This window comes from Stenella coeruleoalba (assembly GCF_951394435.1).
Source record: "Stenella coeruleoalba genome assembly, contig: scaffold_34, whole genome shotgun sequence".
In the NCBI taxonomy this organism is placed as follows: domain Eukaryota; kingdom Metazoa; phylum Chordata; class Mammalia; order Artiodactyla; family Delphinidae; genus Stenella; species Stenella coeruleoalba.
In genome coordinates, this window is record NW_027646159.1 from 1,512,079 (window position 1) to 1,537,419 (window position 25,341).

At 43.6% G+C, this 25,341-nt stretch overlaps 1 long non-coding RNA gene across 5 annotated transcripts in view; it reads left to right on the plus strand.

Moving 5' to 3' along the window:
• LOC307181296 overlaps positions 1-25,341 on the plus strand; it is a 1,479,290-nt gene that overhangs the window by 878,893 nt on the left and 575,056 nt on the right. For all 5 annotated transcript variants that reach the window (XR_013826370.1, XR_013826371.1, XR_013826372.1 and 2 more), the window contains exon 4: positions 10,664-10,745. This is a non-coding gene — a long non-coding RNA (uncharacterized lncRNA). The remainder of the gene's footprint in view (positions 1-10,663; positions 10,746-25,341) is intronic.

Genomic DNA, 25,341 nt, shown 5'->3' on the forward strand with positions numbered 1-25,341 from the left:
GGCCCTTTTGACCGGGGGGAAGTGAGACTTCATTGTAGTGCAGATTTCCTTTGCAAGCTTGCTGGGTTGTCCAAAAAGGGCGTATGCGTTTTTTCCTGAATATATTCAGGAAAAAACGCATACGCCCTTTTTGGCCAAGTGCATCATTGTGGACGTTCTGCCTCTTTTCCTATGCTTTCAATATAATTCCAGTCTACCTCCTGAAATCGGTTTCCTGCAATTCTGCCCCACATTCAAGTCCTCTTGGCAGCCTTACTTCAGTCTATTTTTGGACGATAGCTGTCATTTATAACTCTGCAGGTTTGTGAATTACAGTGCCCCTGAGCTCCTTTCTTCAACTCGCTTTCTTTTGAGCTGGCCGCAACACCGCAGGATGGCTTCAGGCCCTAATCTGGTTCCGGCACGGCACGCTGAGCCTTTGGTTAATTCCTCTTCCTGGTGGGAAATGAGAGTTAAATTTGCCCATCCAGACACCTCCAGCTAGCCTCTCATTGGTTCTCGCTATTCCTGTTCATCTTCCGCAGAAATTGCAAACTGGGCCAAACAGGAGGTTAAAGGGACTGACTCTCCAAGTCGGGAGAGTGTTAGTAAAGTGTCTGGAATGTTGCACCCGAGTACCAGGGTACGAAAACTGAGACATATTTGAACACGTCTCCCGATCACATGGTTGATCATACTCTAGGTTCCACATGCATGTTTTAGCTGAAGGAAGAATACCTTAAACCTGGGTAGTTGAAACCCGTGAAATGGGTACCATGCAATATGACTTCAAAGGGTCTTCATTTGCTCACCGAACCTCTTCAATACTATCACTGCTGCGTTTATGCCCCTGTACACATGCTTGATTCTCTTTCGGAGACATAGCAATCCATAGGTTTTAAGATACTTACTAGTCAGGTACATTCTTAGGCGTTTAATATGGGGTGTTGAGTCCATTTCGTTGAGCAAGGAGTAGCTCTTGTCTATTCCATATTTGGCTTAAGGAACTTTATCTGTGCTCATTTCAATCTCTGGTTTTATGCAGCACCCCAACTCACCTTTACCCTTAAGCAAGAATAAGTTGGTTTTCTAAATTTGAGACCCTGTTCTGTTCTGTAATTCAGTTCCTGTGTAGCCAAGTTTACATTCCGTGTATTACTGATATCTTATGATGTTTCTTTTTCTGTGTGACTTATTTCAGTTAGAATCATCATACCTGAATCCACTCATTGTGCTGCTAAGGGCCTGATGACACAGGTTTCATTGCTGAGTGATATTGCTTTGTAAGTAAATACCACAACTTCTTTATCCATTTTTCACTTTCTGCGATGTTGAACTTGTACTGTAAACGAGGTTCTTGTAAACAGAGCCTTTCCAAACTTTGGGGTGGCTGTGTCTTTTTGATTTTAATTTCCCTAAGCTATAGGACCATAAGTGGAAGTGCCCTAGGTTTTGTTGCTTTGTTTTTTAGATGTTTCAGGAAACACCATACACTTCTCCCGAGTGGTTGTTGGCAATTTACATCCCGCCCATCAGCATAACAAGGCTCCCAGTTCTCCATGGCCTGTGCTGCCTTTCTGGATTTTACACGTTTTTCAGATGGCCCTTTTGACCGGGGGGAAGTGAGACTTCATTGTAGTGCAGATTTCCTTTGCAAGCTTGCTTAGTTGGCCAAAAAGGGCGTATGCGTTTTTTCCTGAATATATTCAGGAAAAAATGCATACGCCCTTTTTGGCCAAGTGCATCATTGTGGACGTTCTGCCTCTTTTCCTATGCTTTCAATGCAATTCCAGTCTACCTCCTGAAATCGGTTTCCTGCAATTCTGCCCCGCTTTCAAGTCCTCTTGGCAGCCTTACTTCAGTCTATTTTTGGACGATAGCTGTCATTTATAACTCTGCAGGTTTGTGAATTACAGTGCCCCTGAGCTCCTTTCTTCAACTTGCTTTCTTGTGACCTGGCCGCAACACCACAGGATGGCTTCAGGCCCTAATCTGGTTCCGGCAGGGCACGCTGAGCCTTTGGTTAATTCCTCTTCCTGGTGGGAAATGAGAGTTAAATTTGCCCGTCCAGACACCTCCAGCTAGCCTCTCATTGGTTCTCGCTATTCCTGTTCATCTTCCGCAGAAATTGCAAACTGGGCCAAACAGGAGGTAAAAGGGACTGACTCTCCAAGTGGGGAGAGTGTTAGTACAGTGTCTGGAATGTTGCACCCGAGTACCAGGGTACGAAAACTGAGACATATTTGAACACGTCTCCCGATCACATGGTTGATCATACTCTAGGTTCCACATGCATGTTTTAGCTGAAGGAAGAATACCTTAAACCTGGGTAGTTGAAACCCGTGGAATGGGTACCATGCAATATGACTTCAAAGGGTCTTCATTTGCTCACCGAACCTCTCCAATCCTATCACTGCTGCGTTTATGCCCCTGTACACATGCTTGATTCTCTTTCGGAGACATAGCAATCCATAGGTTTTAAGATACTTACTAGTCAGGTACATTCTTAGGCGTTTAATATGCGGTGTTGAGTCCATTTCGTTGAGCAAGGAGTAGCTCTTGTCTATTCCATATTTGACTAAAGGAACTTTATCTGTGCTCATTTCAATCTCTGGTTTTATGCAGCACCCCAACTCACCTTTCCCCTTAAGCAAGCATAAGTTGGTTTTCTAAATTTGAGACCCTGTTCTGTTCTGTAATTCAGTTCCTGTGTAGCCAAGTTTACATTCCGTGTATTACTGATATCTTATGATGTTTCTTTTTCTGTGTGACTTATTTCAGTTAGAATCATCATACCTGAATCCACTCATTGTGCTGCTAAGGGCCTGATGACACAGATTTCATTGCTGAGTGATATTGCTTTGTAAGTAAATACCACAACTTCTTTATCCATTTTTCACTTTCTGCGATGTTGAACTTGTACTGTAAACGAGGTTCTTGTAAACAGAGCCGTTCCAAACTTTGGGGTGGCTGTGTCTTTTTGATTTTAATTTCCCTAAGCTATAGGACCATAAGTGGAAGTGCCCTAGGTTCTGTTGCTTTGTTTTTTAGATGTTTCAGGAAACACCATACACTTCTCCCGAGTGGTTGTTGGCAATTTACATCCCGCCCATCAGCATAACAAGGCTCCCAGTTCTCCATGGCCTGTCCTGCCTTTCTGGATTTTACACTTTTTTCAGATGGCCCTTTTGACGGGGGGAAGTGAGACTTCTTTGTCGTGCAGATTTCCTTTGCAAGCTTGCTTGGTTGGCCAAAAAGTGTGTATGCGTTTTTTCCTGAATATATTCAGGAAAAAACGCATACGCCCTTTTTGGCCAAGTGCATCATTGTGGACGTTCTGCCTCTTTTCCTATGCTTTCAATGCAATTCCAGACTACCTCCTGAAATCGGTTTCCTGCAATTCTGCCCCACTTTCAAGTCCTCTTGGCAGCCTTACTTCAGTCTATTTTTGGACGATAGCTGTCATTTATAACTCTGCAGGTTTGTGAATTACAGTGCCCCTGAGCTCCTTTCTTCAACTCGCTTTCTTTTGAGCTGGCCGCAACACCGCAGGATGGCTTCAGGCCCTAATCTGGTTCCGGCACGGCACGCTGAGCCTTTGGTTATTTCCTCTTCCTGGTGGGAAATGAGAGTTAAATTTGCCCGTCCAGACACCTCCAGCTAGTCTCTCATTGGTTCTCGCTATTCCTGTTCATCTTCCGCAGAAATTGCAAACTGGGCCAAACAGGAGGTTAAAGGCGCTGACTCTCCAAGTGGGGAGAGTGTTAGTAAAGCGTCTGGAATGTTGCACCCGAGTACCAGGGTACGAAAACTGAGACATATTTGAACACGTCTCCCGATCACATGGTTGATCATACTCTAGTTTCCACATGCATGTTTTAGCTGAAGGAAGAATACCTTAAACCTGGAGAGTTAAGACCCGTGTAATGGGTACCATGCAATATGACTTCAAAGGGTCTTCATTTGCTCACCGAACCTCTCCAATCCTATCACTGCTGCGTTTATGCCCCTGTACACATGCTTGATTCTCTTTCGGAGACATAGCAATCCATAGGTTTTAAGATACTTACTAGTCAGGTACATTCTTAGGCGTTTAATATGCGATGTTGAGTCCATTTCGTTGAGCAAGGAGTAGCTCTTATCTATTCCATATTTGACTTAAGGAACTTTATCTGTGCTCATTTCAATCTCTGGTTTTATGCAGCACCACAACTCACCTTTACCCTTAAGCAAGCATAAGTTGGTTTTCTAAATTTGAGACCCTGTTCTGTTCTGTAATTCAGTTCCTGTGTAGCCAAGTTTCCATTCCGTGTATTACTGATATCTTATGATGTTTCTTTTTCTGTGTGACTTATTTCAGTTAGAATCATCATACCTGAATCCACTCATTGTGCTGCTAAGGGCCTGATGACACAGATTTCATTGCTGAGTGATATTGCTTTGTAAGTAAATACCACAACTTCTTTATCCATTTTTCACTTTCTGCGATGTTGAACTTGTACTGTAAACGAGGTTCTTGTAAACAGAGCCGTTCCAAACTTTGGGGTGGCTGTGTCTTTTTGATTTTAATTTCCCTAAGCTATAGGACCATAAGTGGAAGTGCCCTAGGTTCTGTTGCCTTGTTTTTTAGATGTTTCAGGAAACACCATACACTTCTCCCGAGTGGTTGTTGGCAATTTACATCCCACCCATCAGCATAACAAGGCTCCCAGTTCTCCATGGCCTGTCCTGCCTTTCTGGATTTTACACGTTTTTCAGATGGCCCTTTTGACCGGGGGGAAGTGAGACTTCATTGTAGTGCAGATTTCCTTTGCAAGCTTGCTTGGTTGTCCAAAAAGGGCGTATGCGTTTTTTCCTGAATATATTCAGGAAAAAACGCATACGCCCTTTTTGGCCAAGTGCATCATTGTGGACGTTCTGCCTCTTTTCCTATGCTTTCAATGCAATTCCAGTCTACCTCCTGAAATCGGTTTCCTGCAATTCTGCCCCGCTTTCAAGTCCTCTTGGCAGCCTTACTTCAGTCTATTTTTGGACGATAGCTGTCATTTATAACTCTGCAGGTTTGTGAATTACAGTGCCCCTGAGCTCCTTTATTCAACTTGCTTTCTTGTGACCTGGCCGCAACACCACAGGATGGCTTCAGGCCCTAATCTGGTTCCGGCAGGGCACGCTGAGCCTTTGGTTAATTCCTCTTCATGGTGGAAAATGAGAGTTAAATTTGCCCGTCCAGACACCTCCAGCTAGCCTCTCATTGGTTCTCGCTATTCCTGTTCATCTTCCGCAGAAATTGCAAACTGGGCCAAACAGGAGGTTAAAGGGACTGACTCTCCAAGTCGGGAGAGTGTTAGTAAAGTGTCTGGAATGTTGCACCCGAGTACCAGGGTACGAAAACTGAGACATATTTGAACACGTCTCCCGATCACATGGTTGATCATACTCTAGGTTCCACATGCATGTTTTAGCTGAAGGAAGAATACCTTAAACCTGGGTAGTTGAAACCCGTGGAATGGGTACCGTGCAATATGACTTCAAAGGGTCTTCATTTGTTCACCGAACCTCTCCAATCCTATCACTGCTGCGTTTATGCCCCTGTACACATGCTTGATTCTCTTTCGGAGACATAGCAATCCATAGGTTTTAAGATACTTACTAGTCTGGTACATTCTTAGGCGTTTAATATGCGGTGTTGAGTCCATTTCATTGAGCAAGGAGTAGCTCTTGTCTATTCCATATTTGGCTTAAGGAACTTTATCTGTGCTCATTTCAATCTCTGGTTTTATGCAGCACCCCAACTCACCTTTCCCCTTAAGCAAGAATAAGTTGGTTTTCTAAATTTGAGACCCTGTTCTGTTCTGTAATTCAGTTCCTGTGTAGCCAAGTTTCCATTCCGTGTATTACTGATATCTTATGATGTTTCTTTTTCTGTGTGACTTATTTCAGTTAGAATCATCATACCTGAATCCACTCATTGTGCTGCTAAGGGCCTGATGACACAGATTTCATTGCTGAGTGATATTGCTTTGTAAGTAAATACCACAAGTTCTTTATCCATTTTTCACTTTCTGCGATGTTGAACTTGTACTGTAAACGAGGTTCTTGTAAACAGAGCCTTTCCAAACTTTGGGGTGGCTGTGTCTTTTTGATTTTAATTTCCCTAAGCTATAGGACCATAAGTGGAAGTGCCCTAGGCTCTGTTGCTTTGTTTTTTAGATGTTTCAGGAAACACCATACACTTCTCCCGAGTGTCTGTTGGCAATTTACATCCCGCCCATCAGCATAACAAGGCTCCCAGTTCTCCATGGCCTGTCCTGTCTTTCTGGATTTTACACTTTTTTCAGATGGCCCTTTTGACCGGGGGGAAGTGAGACTTCATTGTAGTGCAGATTTCCTTTGCAAGCTTGCTTGTTTGGCCAAAAAGGGCGTATGCGTTTTTTCCTGAATATATTCAGGAAAAAACGCATACGCCCTTTTTGGCCAAGTGCATCATTGTGGACGTTCTGCCTCTTTTCCTATGCTTTCAATGCAATTCCAGTCTACCTCCTGAAATCGGTTTCCTGCAATTCTGACCCGCTTTCAAGTCCTCTTGGCAGCCTTACTTCAGTCTATTTTTGGACGATAGCTGTCATTTATAACTCTGCAGGTTTCTGAATTACAGTGCCCCTGAGCTCCTTTCTTCAACTTGCTTTCTTGTGACCTGGCCGCAACACCACAGGATGGCTTCAGGCCCTAATCTGGTTCCGGCACGGCACGCTGAGCCTTTGGTTAATTCCTCTTCCTGGTGGGAAATGAGAGTTAAATTTGCCCATCCAGACACCTCCAGCTAGCCTCTCATTGGTTCTCGCTATTCCTGTTCATCTTCCGCAGAAATTGAAATCTGGGCCAAACAGGAGGTTAAAGGGACTGACTCTCCAAGTCGGGAGAGTGTTAGTAAAGCATCTGGAATGTTGCACCCGAGTAACAGGGTACGAAAACTGAGACATATTTGAACACGTCTCCCGATCACATGGTTGATCATACTCTAGGTTCCACATGCATGTTTTAGCTGAAGGAAGAACACCTTAAACCTGGGTAGTTGAAACCCGTGGAATGGGTACCATGCAATATGACTTCAAAGGGTCTTCATTTGCTCACCGAACCTCTCCAATCCTATCACTGCTGCGTTTATGCCCCTGTACACATGCTTGATTCTCTTTCGGAGACATAGCAATCCATAGGTTTTAAGATACTTACTAGTCAGGTACATTCTTAGGCGTTTAATATGGGGTGTTGAGTCCATTTCGTTGAGCAAGGAGTAGCTCTTGTCTATTCCATATTTGACTTAAGGAACTTTATCTGTGCTCATTTCAATCTCTGGTTTTATGCAGCACCCCAACTCACCTTTACCCTTAAGCAAGCATAAGTTGGTTTTCTAAATTTGAGACCCTGTTCTGTTCTGTAATTCAGTTCCTGTGTAGCCAAGTTTACATTCCGTGTATTACTGATATCTTATGATGTTTCTTTTTCTGTGTGACTTATTTCAGTTAGAATCATCATACCTGAATCCACTCATTGTGCTGCTAAGGGCCTGATGACACAGGTTTCATTGCTGAGTGATATTGCTTTGTAAGTAAATACCACAACTTCTTTATCCATTTTTCACTTTCTGCGATGTTGAACTTGTACTGTAAACGAGGTTCTTGTAAACAGAGCCTTTCCAAACTTTGGGGTGGCTGTGTCTTTTTGATTTTAATTTCCCTAAGCTATAGGACCATAAGTGGAAGTGCCCTAGGTTCTGTTGCTTTGTTTTTTAGATGTTTCAGGAAACACCATACACTTCTCCCGAGTGGTTGTTGGCAATTTACATCCCGCCCATCAGCATAACAAGGCTCCCAGTTCTCCATGGCCTGTCCTGCCTTTCTGGATTTTACACATTTTTCTGATGGCCCTTTTGACTGGGGGGAAGTGAGACTTCATTGTAGTGCAGATTACCTTTGCAAGCTTGCTTGGTTGGCCAAAAAGGGCGTATGCGTTTTTTCCTGAATATATTCAGGAAAAAACGCATACGCCCTTTTTGGCCAAGTGCATCATTGTGGACGTTCTGCCTCTTTTCCTATGCTTTCAATGCAATTCCAGTCTACCTCCTGAAATCGGTTTCCTGCAATTCTGCCCCGCTTTCAAGTCCTCTTGGCAGCCTTACTTCAGTCTATTTTTGGACGATAGCTGTCATTTATAACTCTGCAGGTTTGTGAATTACAGTGCCCCTGAGCTCCTTTCTTCAACTCGCTTTCTTTTGAGTTGGCCGCAACACCGCAGGATGGCTTCAGGCCCTAATCTGGTTCCGGTACGGCACGCTGAGCCTTTGCTTATTTCCTCTTCCTGGTGGGAAATGAGAGTTAAATTTGCCCGTCCAGACACCTCCAGCTAGTCTCTCATTGGTTCTCGCTATTCCTGTTCATCTTCCGCAGAAATTGGAAACTGGGCCAAACAGGAGGTTAAAGGCGCTGACTCTCCAAGTGGGGAGAGTGTTAGTAAAGCGTCCGGAATGTTGCACCCGAGTACCAGGGGAGGAAAACTGAGACATATTTGAACACGTCTCCCGATCACATGGTTGATCATACTCTAGGTTCCACATGCATGTTTTAGCTGAAGGAAGAATACCTTAAACTTGGAGAGTTGAGACCCGTGGAATGGGTACCATGCAATATGACTTCAAAGGGTCTTCATTTGCTCACCGAACCTCTCCAATCCTATCACTGCTGCGTTTATGTCCCTGTACACATGCTTGATTCTCTTTCGGAGACATAGCAATCCATAGGTTTTAAGATACTTACTAGTCAGGTACATTCTTAGGAGTTTAATATGGGGTGTTGAGTCCATTTCGTTGAGCAAGGAGTAGCTCTTGTCTATTCCATATTTGGCTTAAGGAACTTTATCTGTGCTCATTTCAATCTCTGGTTTTATGCAGCACCCCAACTCACCTTTCCCCTTAAGCAAGCATAAGTTGGTTTTCTAAATTTGATACCCTGTTCTGTTCTGTAATTCAGTTCCTGTGTAGCCAAGTTTACATTCCGTGTATTACTGATATCTTATGATGTTTCTTTTTCTGTGTGACTTATTTCAGTTAGAATCATCATACCTGAATCCACTCATTGTGCTGCTAAGGGCCTGATGACACAGATTTCATTGCTGAGTGATATTCCTTTGTAAGTAAATACCACAACTTCTTTATCCATTTTTCACTTTCTGCGATGTTGAACTTGTACTGTAAACGAGGTTCTTGTAAACAGAGGCGTCCCAAACTTTGGGGTGGCTGTGTCTTTTTGATTTTAATTTCCCTAAGCTATAGGACCATAAGTGGAAGTGCCCTAGGCTCTGTTGCTTTGTTTTTTAGATGTTTCAGGAAACACCATACACTTCTCCGGAGTGTTTGTTGGCAATTTACATCCCGCCCATCAGCATAACAAGGCTCCCAGTTCTCCATGGCCTGTCCTGCCTTTCTGGATTTTACACTTTTTTCAGATGGCCCTTTTGACCGGGGGGAAGTGAGACTTCATTGTAGTGCAGATTTCCTTTGCAAGCTTGCTTGGTTGGCCAAAAAGGGCATATGCGTTTTTACCTAAATATATTCAGGAAAAAACGCATACGCCCTTTTTGGCCAAGTGCATCATTGTGGACGTTCTGCCTCTTTTCCTATGCTTTCAATGCAATTCCAGTCTACCTCCTGAAATCGGTTTCCTGCAATTCTGCCCCGCTTTCAAGTCCTCTTGGCAGCCTCACTTCAGTCTATTTTTGGACGATAGCTGTCATTTATAACTCTGCAGGTTTGTGAATTACAGTGCCCCTGAGCTCCTTTCTTCAACTCGCTTTCTTGTGACCTGGCCGCAACACCGCAGGATGTCTTCAGGCCCTAATCTGGTTCCGGCACGGCACGCTGAGCCTTTGGTTATTTCCTCTTCCTGTTGGCAAATGAGAGTTAAATTTGCCCTTACAGACACCTCCAGCTAGCCTCTCATTGGTTCTCGCTATTCCTGTTCATCTTCCGCAGAAATTGCAAACTGTGCCAAACAGGAGGTTAAAGGAGCTGACTCTCCAAGTGGGGAGAGTGTTAGTAAAGCGTCTGGAATGTTGCACCCGAGTACCAGGGGAGGAAAACTGAGACATATTTGAACACGTCTCCCGATCACATGGTTGATCATACTCTGGGTTCCACATGCATGTTTTAGCTGAAGGAAGAATACCTTAAACCTGGGTAGTTGAAACCCGTGGAATGGGTACCATGCAATATGACTTCAAAGGGTCTTCATTTGCTCACCGAACCTCTCCAATCCTATCACTGCTGCGTTTATGCCCCTGTACACATGCTTGATTCTCTTTCGGAGACATAGCAATCCATAGGTTTTAAGATACTTACTAGTCAGGTACATTCTTAGGCGTTTAATATGCGGTGTTGAGTCCATTTCGTTGAGCAAGGAGTAGCTCTTGTCTATTCCATATTTGGCTTAAGGAACTTTATCTGTGCTCATTTCAATCTCTGGTTTTATGCAGCAACCCAACTCACCTTTCCCCTTAAGCAAGCATAAGTTGGTTTTCTAAATTTGAGAACCTGTTCTGTTTTGGAATTCAGTTCCTGTGTAGCCAAGTTTACATTCCGTGTATTAGTGATATCTTATGATGTTTCTTTTTCTGTGTGACCTATTTCATTTAGAATCATCGTACCTGAATCTACTCATTATGCTGCTACGGGCCTGATGACATAGATTTCATTGCTGAGTGATACTGCATTGTACGTAAGTACCACAAGTTCTTTATCCATTTTTCACTTTCTGCGATGTTGAACTTGTACTGTAAACGAGGTTCTTGTAAACAGAGCCGTTCCAAACTTTGGGGTGGCTGTGTCTTTTTGATTTTAATTTCCCTAAGCTATAGGACCATAAGTGGAAGTGCCCTAGGCTCTGTTGCTTTGTTTTTTAGATGTTTCAGGAAACACCATACACTTCTCCCGAGTGTCTGTTGGCAATTTACATCTCGCCCATCAGCATAACAAGGCTCCCAGTTCTCAATGGCCTGTTGCCTTTCTGGATTTTACACTTTTTTCAGATGGCCCTTTTGACCGGGGGGAAGTGAGACTTCATTGTAGTGCAGATTTCCTTTGCAAGCTTGCTTGGTTGGCCAAAAAGGGTGTATGCGTTTTTTCCTGAATATATTCAGGAAAAAACGCATACGCCCTTTTTGGCCAAGTGCATCATTGTGGACGTTCTGCCTCTTTTCCTATGCTTTCAATGCAATTCCAGTCTACCTCCTGAAATCGGTTTCCTGCAATTCTGCCCCGCTTTCAAGTCCTCTTGGCAGCCTTACTTCAGTCTATTTTTGGACGATAGCTGTCATTTATAACTCTGCAGGTTTGTGAATTACAGTGCCCCTGAGCTCCTTTCTTCAACTCGCTTTCTTGTGACCTGGCCGCAACACCGCAGGATGGCTTCAGGCCCTAATCTGGTTTCGGCCGGCATGCTGAGCCTTTGGTTTATTCCTCTTCCCTGTGGGAAATGAGAGTTAAATTTGCCCGTCCAGACACCTCCAGCTATTCTCTCATTGGTTCTCCCTGTTCCTGTTCATCTTCCGCAGAAATTGCAAACTGGGCCAAACAGGAGGTTAAAGGCACTCACTCTCCAAGTGAGGAGAGTGTTAGTAAAGCGTCTGGAATGTTGAACCCGAGTACCAGGGAACGAAAAGTGAGACACATTTGAACACATTTCTTGAACATACGGTGGATCATACTCTGGGTTCCACATGCATGTTTTAGCTGAAGGAAGAATCCCTTAAACCTGGAGAGTTGAGACCCATGGAATGGGTACCATACAATATGACTTCAAAGGGTCTGCATTTGCTCACCGAACCTCACCAATCTTATGAGCCCCAAGTGTCCAGCCTTATGTGTCACCCAGCTCTGGGTGTAGATATGGTAAATGCAGGTTGCATCAGAAGCCTTGAATGAATTACTTAAGTATTGCTCTCTATATCACTGTCATTGTGTTTTGTTTAAGAAATTTATTTTTAATATGGGATTTAGCTGATTTTCACTGCTTTAATGCCGCTGTACACACTCTTGATTCTCTTACAGAGATATATAAATCCATAGATTTTATGATTCTTACTAGTCAGGTATATTCCTAGGCGTTGAATATGGGGTGTTGAGTCCATTTCGTTGAGCAAGGAGTAGCTCTTGTCTATTCCATATTTGGCTTATAGAACTTTATCTGTGCTCATTTCAATCTCTGGTTTTATGCAGCACCCCAACTCACCTTTCCCCTTAAGCAAGCATAACTTGGTTTTCTAAATTTGAGACCCTGTTCTGTTTTGGAATTCAGTTCCTGTGTAGCCAAGTTTACATTCCGTGTATTACTGATATCTTATGATGTTTCTTTTTCTGTGTGACTTATTTCAGTTAGATTCATCGTACTTAATCTATTCATTATGCTGCTACGGGCCTGATGACATAGATTTCATTGCTGAGTGATATTGCTTTGTAAGTAAATACCACAACTTCTTTATCCATTTTTCACTTTCTGTGATATTGAACTTGTATGGTAAACGAGGTTCTTGTAAACAGAGGCGTCCCAAACTTTGGGGTGGCTGTGTCTTTTTGATTTTAATTTCCCTAAGCTATAGGACCATAAGTGGCAGTGCCCTAGGCTCTGTTGCTTTGTTTTTTAGATGTTTTAGGAAACACCATACACTTCTCCCGAGTGTCTGTTGGCAATTTACATCCCGCCCATCAGCATAACAAGGCTCCCAGTTCTCCATGGCCTGTCCTGCCTTTCTGGATTTTACACTTTTTTCAGATGGCCCTTTTGACCGGGGGGAAGTGAGACTTCATTGTAGTGCAGATTTCCTTTGCAAGCTTGCTTGGTTGGCCAAAAAGGGCGTATGCGTTTTTTCCTGAATATATTCAGGAAAAAACGCATACGCCCTTTTTGGCCAAGTGCATCATTGTGGACGTTCTGCCTCTTTTCCTATGCTTTCAATGCAATTCCAGTCTACCTCCTGAAATCGGTTTCCTGCAATTCTGCCCCGCTTTCAAGTCCTCTTGGCAGCCTTACTTCAGTCTATTTTTGGACGATAGCTGTCATTTATAACTCTGCAGGTTTGTGAATTACAGTGCCCCTGAGCTCCTTTCTTCAACTCGCTTTCTTGTGACCTGGCCGCAACACCGCAGGATGGCTTCAGGCCCTAATCTGGTTCCGGCACGGCACGCTGAGCCTTTGGTTAATTCCTCTTCCTGGTGGGAAATGAGAGTTAAATTTGCCCGTCCAGACACCTCCAGCTAGCCTCTCATTGGTTCTCGCTATTCCTGTTCATCTTCCGCAGAAATTGCAAACTGGGCCAAACAGGAGGTTAAAGGGACTGACTCTCCAAGTCGGGAGAGTGTTAGTAAAGCGTCTGGAATGTTGCACCCGAGTACCAGGGGAGAAAAACTGAGACATATTTGAACACGTCTCCCGTTCAAATGGTTGATCATACTCTGGGTTCCACATGCATGTTTTAGCTGAAGGAAGAATATCTTAAACCTGGAGAGTTGAGACCCGTGGAATGGGTACCATGCAATATGACTTCAAAGGGTCTTCATTTGCTCACCGAACCTCTCCAATCCTATCACTGCTGCGTTTATTCCCCTGTACACACGCTTGATTCTCTTTTGGAGACATAGCAATGCATAGGTTTTAAGATACTTACTAGTCAGGTACATTCTTAGGGGTTTAATATGGGGTTTTGAGTCCATTTCGTTGAGCAAGGAGTAGCTCTTGTCTATTCCATATTTGGCTTAAGGAACTTTATCTGTGCTCATTTCAATCTCTGGTTTTATGCAGCACCCCAACTCACCTTTCCCCTTAAGCAAGCATAAGTTGGTTTTCTAAATTTGAGACCCTGTTCTGTTTTGGAATGCAGTTCCTGTGTAGCCAAGTTTACATTCCGTGTATTAGTGATATCTTATGAGATTTCTTTTTCTGTGTGACTTATTTCAGTTAGAATCATCGTAACTGAATCCACTCATTATGCTGTTACGGGCCTGATGACATAGATTTCATTGCTGAGTGATACTGCATTGTACGTAAGTACCACAAGTTCTTTATCCATTTTTCACTTTCTGCGATGTTGAACTTGTACTGTAAACGAGGTTCTTGTAAACAGAGGCGTCCCAAACTTTGGGGTGGCTGTGTCTTTTTGATTTTAATTTCCCTAAGCTATAGGACCATAAGTGGAAGTGCCCTAGGCTCTGTTGCTTTGTTTTTTAGATGTTTCAGGAAACACCATACACTTCTCCGGAGTGTCTGTTGGCAATTTACATCCCGCCCATCAGCATAACAAGGCTCCCAGTTCTCCATGGCCTGTCCTGCCTGTCTGGATTTTACACTTTTTTCAGATGGCCCTTTTGACCGGGGGGAAGTGAGACTTCATTGTAGTGCAGATTTCCTTTGCAAGCTTGCTTGGTTGGCCAAAAAGGGCGTATGCGTTTTTTCCTGAATATATTCAGGAAAAAACGCATACGCCCTTTTTGGCCAAGTGCATCATTGTGGACGTTCTGCCTCTTTTCCTATGCTTTCAATGCAATTCCAGTCTACCTCCTGAAATCGGTTTCCTGCAATTCTGCCCCGCTTTCAAGTCCTCTTGGCAGCCTTACTTCAGTCTATTTTTGGACGATAGCTGTCATTTATAACTCTGCAGGTTTGTGAATTACAGTGCCCCTGAACTCCTTTCTTCAACTCGCTTTCTTGTGACCTGGCCGCAACACCGCATGATGGCTTCAGGCCCTAATCTGGTTCCGGCACGGCACGCTGAGCCTTTGGTTAATTCCTCTTCCTGGTGGGAAATGAGAGTTAAATTTGCCCGTCCAGACACCTCCAGCTAGTCTCTCATTGGTTCTCGCTATTCCTGTTCATCTTCCACAGAAATTGCAAACTGGGCCAAACAGGAGGTTAAAGGGACTGACTCTCCAAGTCGGGAGAGTGTTAGTAAAGTGTCTGGAATGTTGCACCCGAGTACCAGGGGAGGAAAACTGAGACATATTTGAACACGTCTCCCGTTCACATGGTTGATCATACTCTGGGTTCCACATGCATGTTTTCGCTGAAGGAAGAATACCTTAAACCTGGAGAGTTGAGACCCGTGTAATGGGTACCATGCAATATGACTTCAAAGGGTCTTCATTTGCTCACCGAACCTCTCCAATCCTATCACTGCTGCGTTTATGCCCCTGTACACATGCTTGATTCTCTTTCGGGGACATAGCAATCTATAGGTTTTAAGATACTTACTAGTCAGGTACATTCTTAGGCGTTTAATATGCGGTGTTGAGTCCATTTCGTTGAGCAAGGAGTAGCTCTTGTCTATTCCATATTTGGCTTAAGGAACTTTATCTGTGCTCATTTCAATCTCTGGTTTTATGCAGCACCCCAACTCACCTTTCCCCTTAAGCAAGCATAAGTTGGTTTTCTAAATTTGAGACACTGTTCTGTTCTATAATTCAGTTCCTGTGTAGCCAAGTTTCCATTCCATGTATTACTGATATCTTATGATGTTTCTTTTTCTGTGTGACTTATTTCAGTTAGAATCATCATACCTGAATCCACTCATTGTGCTGCTAAGGGCCTGATGACATTGATTTCATTGCTGAGTGATATTGCTTTGTAAGTGAATACCACAACTTCTTTATCCATTTTTCACTTTCTGCGATGTTGAACTTGTACTGTAAAAGAGGTTCTTGTAAACAGAGCCGTTCCAAACTTTGGGGTGGCTGTGTCTTTTTGATTTTAATTTCCCTAAGCTATAGGACCATAAGTAGAAGTGCCCTAGGCTCTGTTGCTTTGTTTTTTAAATGTTTCAGGAAACACCATACACTTCTCCCAAGTGTCTGTTGGCAATTTACATCCCGCCCATCAGCATAACAAGGCTCCCAGTTCTCCATGGCCTGTCCTGCCTTTCTGGATTTTACACTTTTTTCAGATGGCGCTTTTGACCGGGGGGAAGTGAGACTTCATTGTAGTGCAGATTTCCTTTGCAAGCTTGCTTGGTTGGCCAAAAAGGGCGTATGCGTTTTTTCCTGAATATATTCAGGAAAAAACGCATACGCCCTTTTTGGCCAAGTGCATCATTGTGGACGTTCTGCCTCTTTTCCTATGCTTTCAATGCAATTCCAGTCTACCTCCTGAAATCGGTTTCCTGCAATTCTGCCCCGCTTTCAAGTCCTCTTGGCAGCCTTACTTCAGTCTATTTTTGGACGATAGCTGTCATTTATAACTCTGCAGGTTTGTGAATTACAGTGCCCCTGAGCTCCTTTCTTCAACTCGCTTTCTTGTGACCTGGCCGCAACACCGCAGGATGGCTTCAGGCCCTAATCTGGTTCCGGCCCGGCATGCTGAGCCTTTGGTTAATTCCTCTTCCTGGTGGGAAATGAGAGTTAAATTTGCCCGTCCAGACACCTCCAGCTAACCTCTCATTGGTTCTCACTATTCCTGTTCATCTTCCGCAGAAATTGCAAACTGGGCCAAACAGGAGGTTAAAGGGACTGACTCTCCAAGTCGGGAGAGTGTTAGTAAAGCGTCTGGAATGTTGCACCCGAGTCCCAGGGGAGGAAAACTGAGACATATTTGAACACGTCTCCCGATCACATGGTTGATCATACTCTAGGTTCCACATGCATGTTTTAGCTGAAGGAAGAATACCTTAAACCTGGGTAGTTGAAACCCGTGGAATGGGTACCATGTAATATGACTTCAAAGGGTCTTCATTTGCTCACCGAACCTCTCCAATCCTATCACTGCTGCGTTTATGCCCCTGTACACATGCTTGATTCTCTTTCGGAGACATAGCAATCCATAGGTTTTAAGATACTTACTAGTCAGGTACATTCTTAGGCGTTTAATATGCGGTGTTGAGTCCATTTCGTTGAGCAAGGAGTAGCTCTTGTCTATTCCATATTTGGCTTAAGGAACTTTATCTGTGCTCATTTCAATCTCTGGTTTTATGCAGCACCCCAACTCACCTTTCCCTTTAAGCAAGCATAAGTTGGTTTTCTAAATTTGAGACCCTGTTCTGTTTTGGAATGCAGTTCCTGTGTAGCCAAGTTTACATTCCGTGTATTAGTGATATCTTATGATGTTTCTTTTTCTGTGTGACTTATTTCAGTTAGAATCATCGTACCTGAATCCACTCATTATGCTGCTACGGGCCTGATGACATAGATTTCATTGCTGAGTGATACTGCATTGTACGTAAGTACCACAAATTCTTTATCCATTTTTCACTTTCTGTGATATTGAACTTGTACGGTAAACGAGGTTCTTGTAAACGGAGGCGTCCCAAACTTTGGGGTGGCTGTGTCTTTTTGATTTGAATTTCCCTAAGCTATAGGACCATAAGTGGAAGTGCCCTACGCTCTGTTGCTTTGTTTTTTAGATGTTTCAGGAAACACCATACACTTCTCCTGAGTGTCTGTTGGCAATATACATCCCGCCCATCAGCATAACAAGGCTCCCAGTTCTCCATGGCCTGTCCTGCCTTTCTGGATTTTACACTTTTTTCAGATGGCCCTTTTGACCGGGGAGAAGTGAGACTTCATTGTAGTGCAGATTTCCTTTGCAAGTTTGCTTGGTTGGCCAAAAAGTGCGTATGCGTTTTTTGCTGAATATATTCAGGAAAAAACGCATACGCCCTTTTTGGCCAAGTGCATCATTGTGGACGTTCTGCCTCTTTTCCTATGCTTTCAATGCAATTCCAGTCTACCTCCTGAAATCGGTTTCCTGCAATTCTGCCCCGCTTTCAAATCCTCTTGGCAGCCTTACTTCAGTCTATTTTTGGACGATAGCTGTCATTTATAACTCTGCAGGTTTGTGAATTACAGTGCCCCTGAACTCCTTTCTTCAACTCGCTTTCTTGTGACCTGGCCGCAACACCGCATGATGGCTTCAGGCCCTAATCTGGTTCCGGCACGGCACGCTGAGCCTTTGGTTAATTCCTCTTCCTGGTGGGAAATGAGAGTTAAATTTGCCCGTCCAGACACCTCCAGCTAGTCTCTCATTGGTTCTCGCTATTCCTGTTCATCTTCCACAGAAATTGCAAACTGGGCCAAACAGGAGGTTAAAGGGACTGACTCTCCAAGTCGGGAGAGTGTTAGTAAAGTGTCTGGAATGTTGCACCCGAGTACCAGGGGAGGAAAACTGAGACATATTTGAACACGTCTCCCGTTCACATGGTTGATCATACTCTGGGTTCCACATGCATGTTTTCGCTGAAGGAAGAATACCTTAAACCTGGAGAGTTGAGACCCGTGTAATGGGTACCATGCAATATGACTTCAAAGGGTCTTCATTTGCTCACCGAACCTCTCCAATCCTATCACTGCTGCGTTTATGCCCCTGTACACATGCTTGATTCTCTTTCGGGGACATAGCAATCTATAGGTTTTAAGATACTTACTAGTCAGGTACATTCTTAGGCGTTTAATATGCGGTGTTGAGTCCATTTCGTTGAGCAAGGAGTAGCTCTTGTCTATTCCATATTTGGCTTAAGGAACTTTATCTGTGCTCATTTCAATCTCTGGTTTTATGCAGCACCCCAACTCACCTTTCCCCTTAAGCAAGCATAAGTTGGTTTTCTAAATTTGAGACACTGTTCTGTTCTATAATTCAGTTCCTGTGTAGCCAAGTTTCCATTCCATGTATTACTGATATCTTATGATGTTTCTTTTTCTGTGTGACTTATTTCAGTTAGAATCATCATACCTGAATCCACTCATTGTGCTGCTAAGGGCCTGATGACATTGATTTCATTGCTGAGTGATATTGCTTTGTAAGTGAATACCACAACTTCTTTATCCATTTTTCACTTTCTGCGATGTTGAACTTGTACTGTAAAAGAGGTTCTTGTAAACAGAGCCGTTCCAAACTTTGGGGTGGCTGTGTCTTTTTGATTTTAATTTCCCTAAGCTATAGGACCATAAGTAGAAGTGCCCTAGGCTCTGTTGCTTTGTTTTTTAAATGTTTCAGGAAACACCATACACTTCTCCCAAGTGTCTGTTGGCAATTTACATCCCGCCCATCAGCATAACAAGGCTCCCAGTTCTCCATGGCCTGTCCTGTCTTTCTGGATTTTACACTTTTTTCAGATGGCCCTTTTGACCGGGGGGAAGTGAGACTTCATTGTAGTGCAGATTTCCTTTGCAAGCTTGCTTGGTTGGCCAAAAAGGGCGTATGCGTTTTTTCCTGAATATATTCAGGAAAAAACGCATACGCCCTTTTTGGCCAAGTGCATCATTGTGGACGTTCTGTCTCTTTTCCTATGCTTTCAATGCAATTCCAGTCTACCTCCTGAAATCGGTTTCCTGCAATTCTGCCCCGCTTTCAACTCCTCTTGGCAGCCTTACTTCAGTCTATTTTTGGATGATAGCTGTCATTTATAACTCTGCAGGTTTGTGAATTACAGTGCCCCTGAGCTCCATTCTTCAACTCGCTTTCTTGTGAGCTGGCCGCAACACCGCAAGATGGCTTCAGGCCCTAATCTGGTTCCGGCACGGCACGCTGAGCCTTTGGTTATTTCCTCTTCCTGGTGGGAAATGAGAGTTAAATTTGTCCGTCCAGACACCTCCAGCTAGTCTCTCATTGGTTCTCGCTATTCCTTTTCATCTTCCGCAGAAATTGCAAACTGGGCCAAACAGGAGGTTAAAGGCGCTGACTCTCCAAGTGGGGAGAGTGTTAGTAAAGCGTCTGGAATGTTGCACCCGAGTACCAGGGGAGGAAAACTGAGACATATTTGAACACGTCTCCCGTTCACATGGTTGATCATACTTGGGTTCCACATGCATGTTTTACCTGAAGGAAGAATACCTTAAACCTGGAGAGTTAAGACCCGTGGAATGGGTACCATGCAATATGACTTCAAAGGGTCTTCATTTGCTCACCGAACCTCTCCAATCCTATCACTGCTGCGTTTATGCCCCTGTACACATGCTTGATTCTCTTTCGGAGACATAGCAATCCATAGGTTTTAAGATACTTACTAGTCAGGTACATTCTTAGGCGTTTAATATGCGCTGTTGAGTCCATTTCGTTGAGCAAGGAGTAGCTCTTGTCTATCCCATATTTGACTTAAGGAACTTTATCTGTGCTCATTTCAATCTCTGGTTTTATGCAGCACCCCAACTCACCTTTACCCTTAAGCAAGCATAAGTTGGTTTTCTAAATTTGAGACCCTGTTCTGTTCTGTAATTCAGTTCCTGTGTAACCAAGTTTACATTCCGTGTATTACTGATATCTTATGATGTTTCTTTTTCTGTGTGACTTATTTCAGTTAGAATCATCATACCTGAATCCACTCATTGTGCTGCTAAGGGCCTGATGACACAGATTTCATTGCTGAGTGATATTGCTTTGTAAGTAAATACCACAACTTCTTTATCCATTTTTCACTTTCTGCAATGTTGAACTTGTACTGTAAACGAGCTTCTTGTAAACAGAGCCGTTCCAAACTTTGGGGTGGCTGTGTCTTTTTGATTTTAATTTCCCTAAGCTATAGGACCATAAGTGGAAGTGCCCTAGGTTCTGTTGCTTTGTTTTTTAGATGTTTCAGGAAACACCATACACTTCTCCCGAGTGGTTGTTGGCAATTTACATCCCGCCCATCAGCATAACAAGGCTCCCAGTTCTCCATGGCCTGTCCTGCCTTTCTGGATTTTACACTTTTTTCGGATGGCACTTTTGACTGGGGGGAAGTGAGACTTCATTGTAGTGCAGATTTCCTTTGCAAGCTTGCTTGGTTGGCCAAAAAGGGTGTATGCGTTTTTTCCTGAATATATTCAGGAAAAAACGCATACGCCCTTTTTGGCCAAGTGCATCATTGTGGACGTTCTGCCTCTTTTCCTATGCTTTCAATGCAATTCCAGTCTACCTCCTGAAATCGGTTTCCTGCAATTCTGCCCCGCTTTCAAGTCCTCTTGGCAGCCTTACTTCATTATATTTTTGGACGATAGCTGTCATTTATAACTCTGCAGGTTTGTGAATTACAGTGCCCCTGAGCTCCTTTCTTCAACTCGCTTTCTTGTGACCTGGCCGCAAACCGCAGGATGTCTTCAGGCCCTAATCTGGTTCTGGCATGGCACGCTGAGCCTTTGGTTAATTCCTCTTCCTGGTGGGAAATGAGAGTTAAATTTGCCCATCCAGGCACCTCCAGCTAGTCTCTCATTGGTTCTCGCTATTCCTGTTCATCTTCCACAGAAATTGCAAACTGGGCCAAACAGGAGGTTAAAGGGACTGACTCTCCAAGTGGGGAGAGTGTTAGTAAAGCGTCTGGAATGTTGCACCCGAGTACCAGGGGAGGAAAACTGAGACATATTTGAACACGTCTCCCGATCACATGGTTGATCATACTCTAGGTTCTACATGCATGTTTTAGCTGAAAGAAGAATACCTTAAAACTGGGTAGTTGAAACCCATGGAATGGGTACCATGCAATATGACTTCAAAGGGTCTTCATTTGCTCACGAACCTCTCCAATCCTATCACTGCTGCGTTTATGCCCCTGTACACATGCTTGATTCTCTTTCGGAGACATAGCAATCCATAGGTTTTAAGATACTTACTAGTCAGGTACATTCTTAGGCGTTTAATATGCGGTGTTGAGTCCATTTCGTTGAGCAAGGAGTAGCTCTTGTCTATTCCATATTTGGCTTAAGGAACTTTATCTGTGCTCATTTCAATCTCTGGTTTTATGCAGCACCCCAACTCACCTTTACCCTTAAGCAAGCATAAGTTGGTTTTCTAAATTTGAGACCCTGTACTGTTCTGTAATTCAGTTCCTGTGTAGTCAAGTTTACATTCCATGTATTACTGATATCTTATGATGTTTCTTTTTCTGTGTGACTTATTTCAGTTAGAATCATCATACCTGAATCCACTCATTGTGCTGCTAAGGGCCTGATGACACAGATTTCATTGCTGAGTGATATTGCTTTGTAAGTAAATACCACAACTTCTTTATCCATTTTTCACTTTCTGCGATGTTGAACTTGTACTGTAAACGAGGTTGTTGTAAACAGAGCGGTTCCAAACTTTGGGGTGGCTGTGTCTTTTTGATTTTAATTTCCCTAAGCTATAGGACCATAAGTGGAAGTGCCCTAGATTCTGTTGCTTTGTTTTTTAGATGTTTCAGGAAACACCATACACTTCTCCCGAGTGGTTGTTGGCAATTTACATCCCGCCCATCAGCATAACAAGGCTCCCAGTTCTCCATGGCCTGTCCTGCCTTTCTGGATTTTACACTTTTTTCAGATGGCCCTTTTGACCGGGGGGAAGTGAGACTTCATTGTAGTGCAGATTTCCTTTGCAAGCTTGCTTGGTTGGCCAAAAAGGGCGTATGCGTTTTTTCCTGAATATATTCAGGAAAAAACGCATACGCCCTTTTTGGCCAAGTGCATCATTGTGGACGTTCTGCCTCTTTTCCTATGCTTTCAATGCAATTCCAGTCTACCTCCTGAAATCGGTTACCTGCAATTCTGCCCCGCTTTCAAGTCCTCTTGGCAGCCTTACTTCAGTCTATTTTTGGACGGTAGCTGTCATTTATAACTCTGCAGGTTTGTGAATTACAGTGCCCCTGAGCTCCTTTCTTCAACTTGCTTTCTTGTGACCTGGCCACAACACCGCAGGATGGCTTCAGGCCCTAATCTGGTTCCGGCACGGCACGCTGAGCCTTTGGTTATTTCCTCTTCCTGGTGGGAAATGAGAGTTAAATTTGCCCGTCCAGACACCTCCAGCTAGTCTCTCATTGGTTCTCGCTATTCCTGTTCATCTTCCGCAGAAATTGCAAACTGGGCCAAACAGGAGGTTAAAGGGACTGACTCTCCAAGTCGGGAGAGTGTTAGTAAAGCGTCTGGAATGTTGCACCCGAGTACCAGGGGAGGAAAACTGAGACATATTTGAACACGTCTCCCGTTCACATGGTTGATCATACTTGGGTTCCACATGCATGTTTTAGCTGAAGGAAGAATACCTTAAACCTGGAGAGTTAAGACCCGTGGAATGGGTACCATGCAATATGACTTCAAAGGGTCTTCATTTGCTCACCGAACCTCTCCAATCCTATCACTGCTGCGTTTATGCCCCTGTACACATGCTTGATTCTCTTTCGGAGACATAGCAATCCATAGGTTTTAAGATACTTACTAGTCAGGTACATTCTTAGGCGTTTAATATGCGGTGTTGAGTCCATTTCGTTGAGCAAGGAGTAGCTCTTGTCTATTCCATATTTGACTTAAGGAACTTTATCTGTGCTCATTTCAATCTCTGGTTTTATGCAGCACCCCAACTCACCTTTCCCCTTAAGCAAGCATAAGTTGGTTTTCTAAATTTGAGACCCTGTTCTGTTCTGTAATTCAGTTCCTGTGTAGCCAAGTTTACATTCCGTGTATTACTGATATCTTATGATGTTTCTTTTTCTGTGTGACTTATTTCAGTTAGAATCATCATACCTGAATCCACTCATTGTGCTGCTAAGGGCCTGATGACACAGATTTCATTGCTGAGTGATATTGCTTTGTAAGTAAATACCACAACTTCTTTATCCATTTTTCACTTTCTGCGATGTTGAACTTGTACTGTAAACGAGGTTGTTGTAAACAGAGCAGTTCCAAACTTTGGGGTGGCTGTGTCTTTTTGATTTTAATTTCCCTAAGCTATAGGACCATAAGTGGAAGTGCCCTAGGTTCTGTTGCTTTGTTTTTTAGATGTTTCAGGAAACACCATACACTTCTCCTGAGTGGTTGTTGGCAATTTACATCCCGCCCATCAGCATAACAAGGCTCCCAGTTCTCCATGGCCTGTCCTGCCTTTCTGGATTTTACACTTTTTTCAGATGGCCCTTTTGACCGGGGGGAAGTGAGACTTCATTGTAGTGCAGATTTCCTTTGCAAGCTTGCTTGGTTGGCCAAAAAGGGCGTATGCGTTTTTTCCTGAATATATTCAGGAAAAAACGCATACGCCCTTTTTGGCCAAGTGCATCATTGTGGACGTTCTGCCTCTTTTCCTATGCTTTCAATGCAATTCCAGTCTACCTCCTGAAATCGGTTTCCTGCAATTCTGCCCTGCTTTCAAGTCCTCTTGGCAGCCTTACTTCAGTCTATTTTTGGACGGTAGCTGTCATTTATAACTCTGCAGGTTTGTGAATTACAGTGCCCCTGAGCTCCTTTCTTCAACTCGCTTTCTTGTGACCTGGCCGCAACACCGCAGGATGGCTTCAGGCCCTAATCTGGTTCCGGCACGGCACGCTGAGCCTTTGGTTATTTCCTCTTCCTGGTGGGAAATGAGAGTTAAATTTGCCCGTCCAGACACCTCCAGCTAGTCTCTCATTGGTTCTCGCTATTCCTGTTCATCTTCCGCAGAAATTGCAAACTGGGCCAAACAGGAGGTTAAAGGCGCTGACTCTCCAAGTGGGGAGAGTGTTAGTAAAGCGTCTGGAATGATGCACCCGAGTACCAGGGGAGGAAAACTGAGACATATTTGAACACGTCTCCCGTTCACATGGTTCATCATACTTGGGCTCCACATGCATGTTTTAGCTGAAGGAAGAATACCTTAAACCTGGAGAGTTAAGACCCGTGTAATGGGTACCATGCAATATGACTTCAAAGGGTCTTCATTTGCTCACCGAACCTCTCCAATCCTATCACTGCTGCGTTTATGCCCCTGTACACATGCTTGATTCTCTTTTGGAGACATAGCAATCCATAGGTTTTAAGATACTTACTAGTCAGGTACATTCTTAGGCGTTTAATATGCGGTGTTGAGTCCATTTCGTTGAGCAAGGAGTAGCTCTTGTCTATTCCATATTTGACTTAAGGAACTTTATCTGTGCTCATTTCAATCTCTGGTTTTATGCAGCACCCCAACTCACCTTTCCCCTTAAGCAAGCATAAGTTGGTTTTCTAAATTTGAGACCCTGTTCTGTTCTGTAATTCAGTTCCTGTGTAGCCAAGTTTACATTCCGTGTATTACTGATATCTTATGATGTTTCTTTTTCTGTGTGACTTATTTCAGTTAGAATCATCATACCTGAATCCACTCATTGTGCTGCTAAGGGCCTGATGACACAGATTTCATTGCTGAGTGATATTGCTTTGTAAGTAAATACCACAACTTCTTTATCCATTTTTCACTTTCTGCGATGTTGAACTTGTACTGTAAACGAGGTTGTTGTAAACAGAGCGGTTCCAAACTTTGGGGTGGCTGTGTCTTTTTGATTTTAATTTCCCTAAGCTATAGGACCATAAGTGGAAGTGCCCTAGGTTCTGTTGCTTTGTTTTTTAGATGTTTCAGGAAACACCATACACTTCTCCCGAGTGGT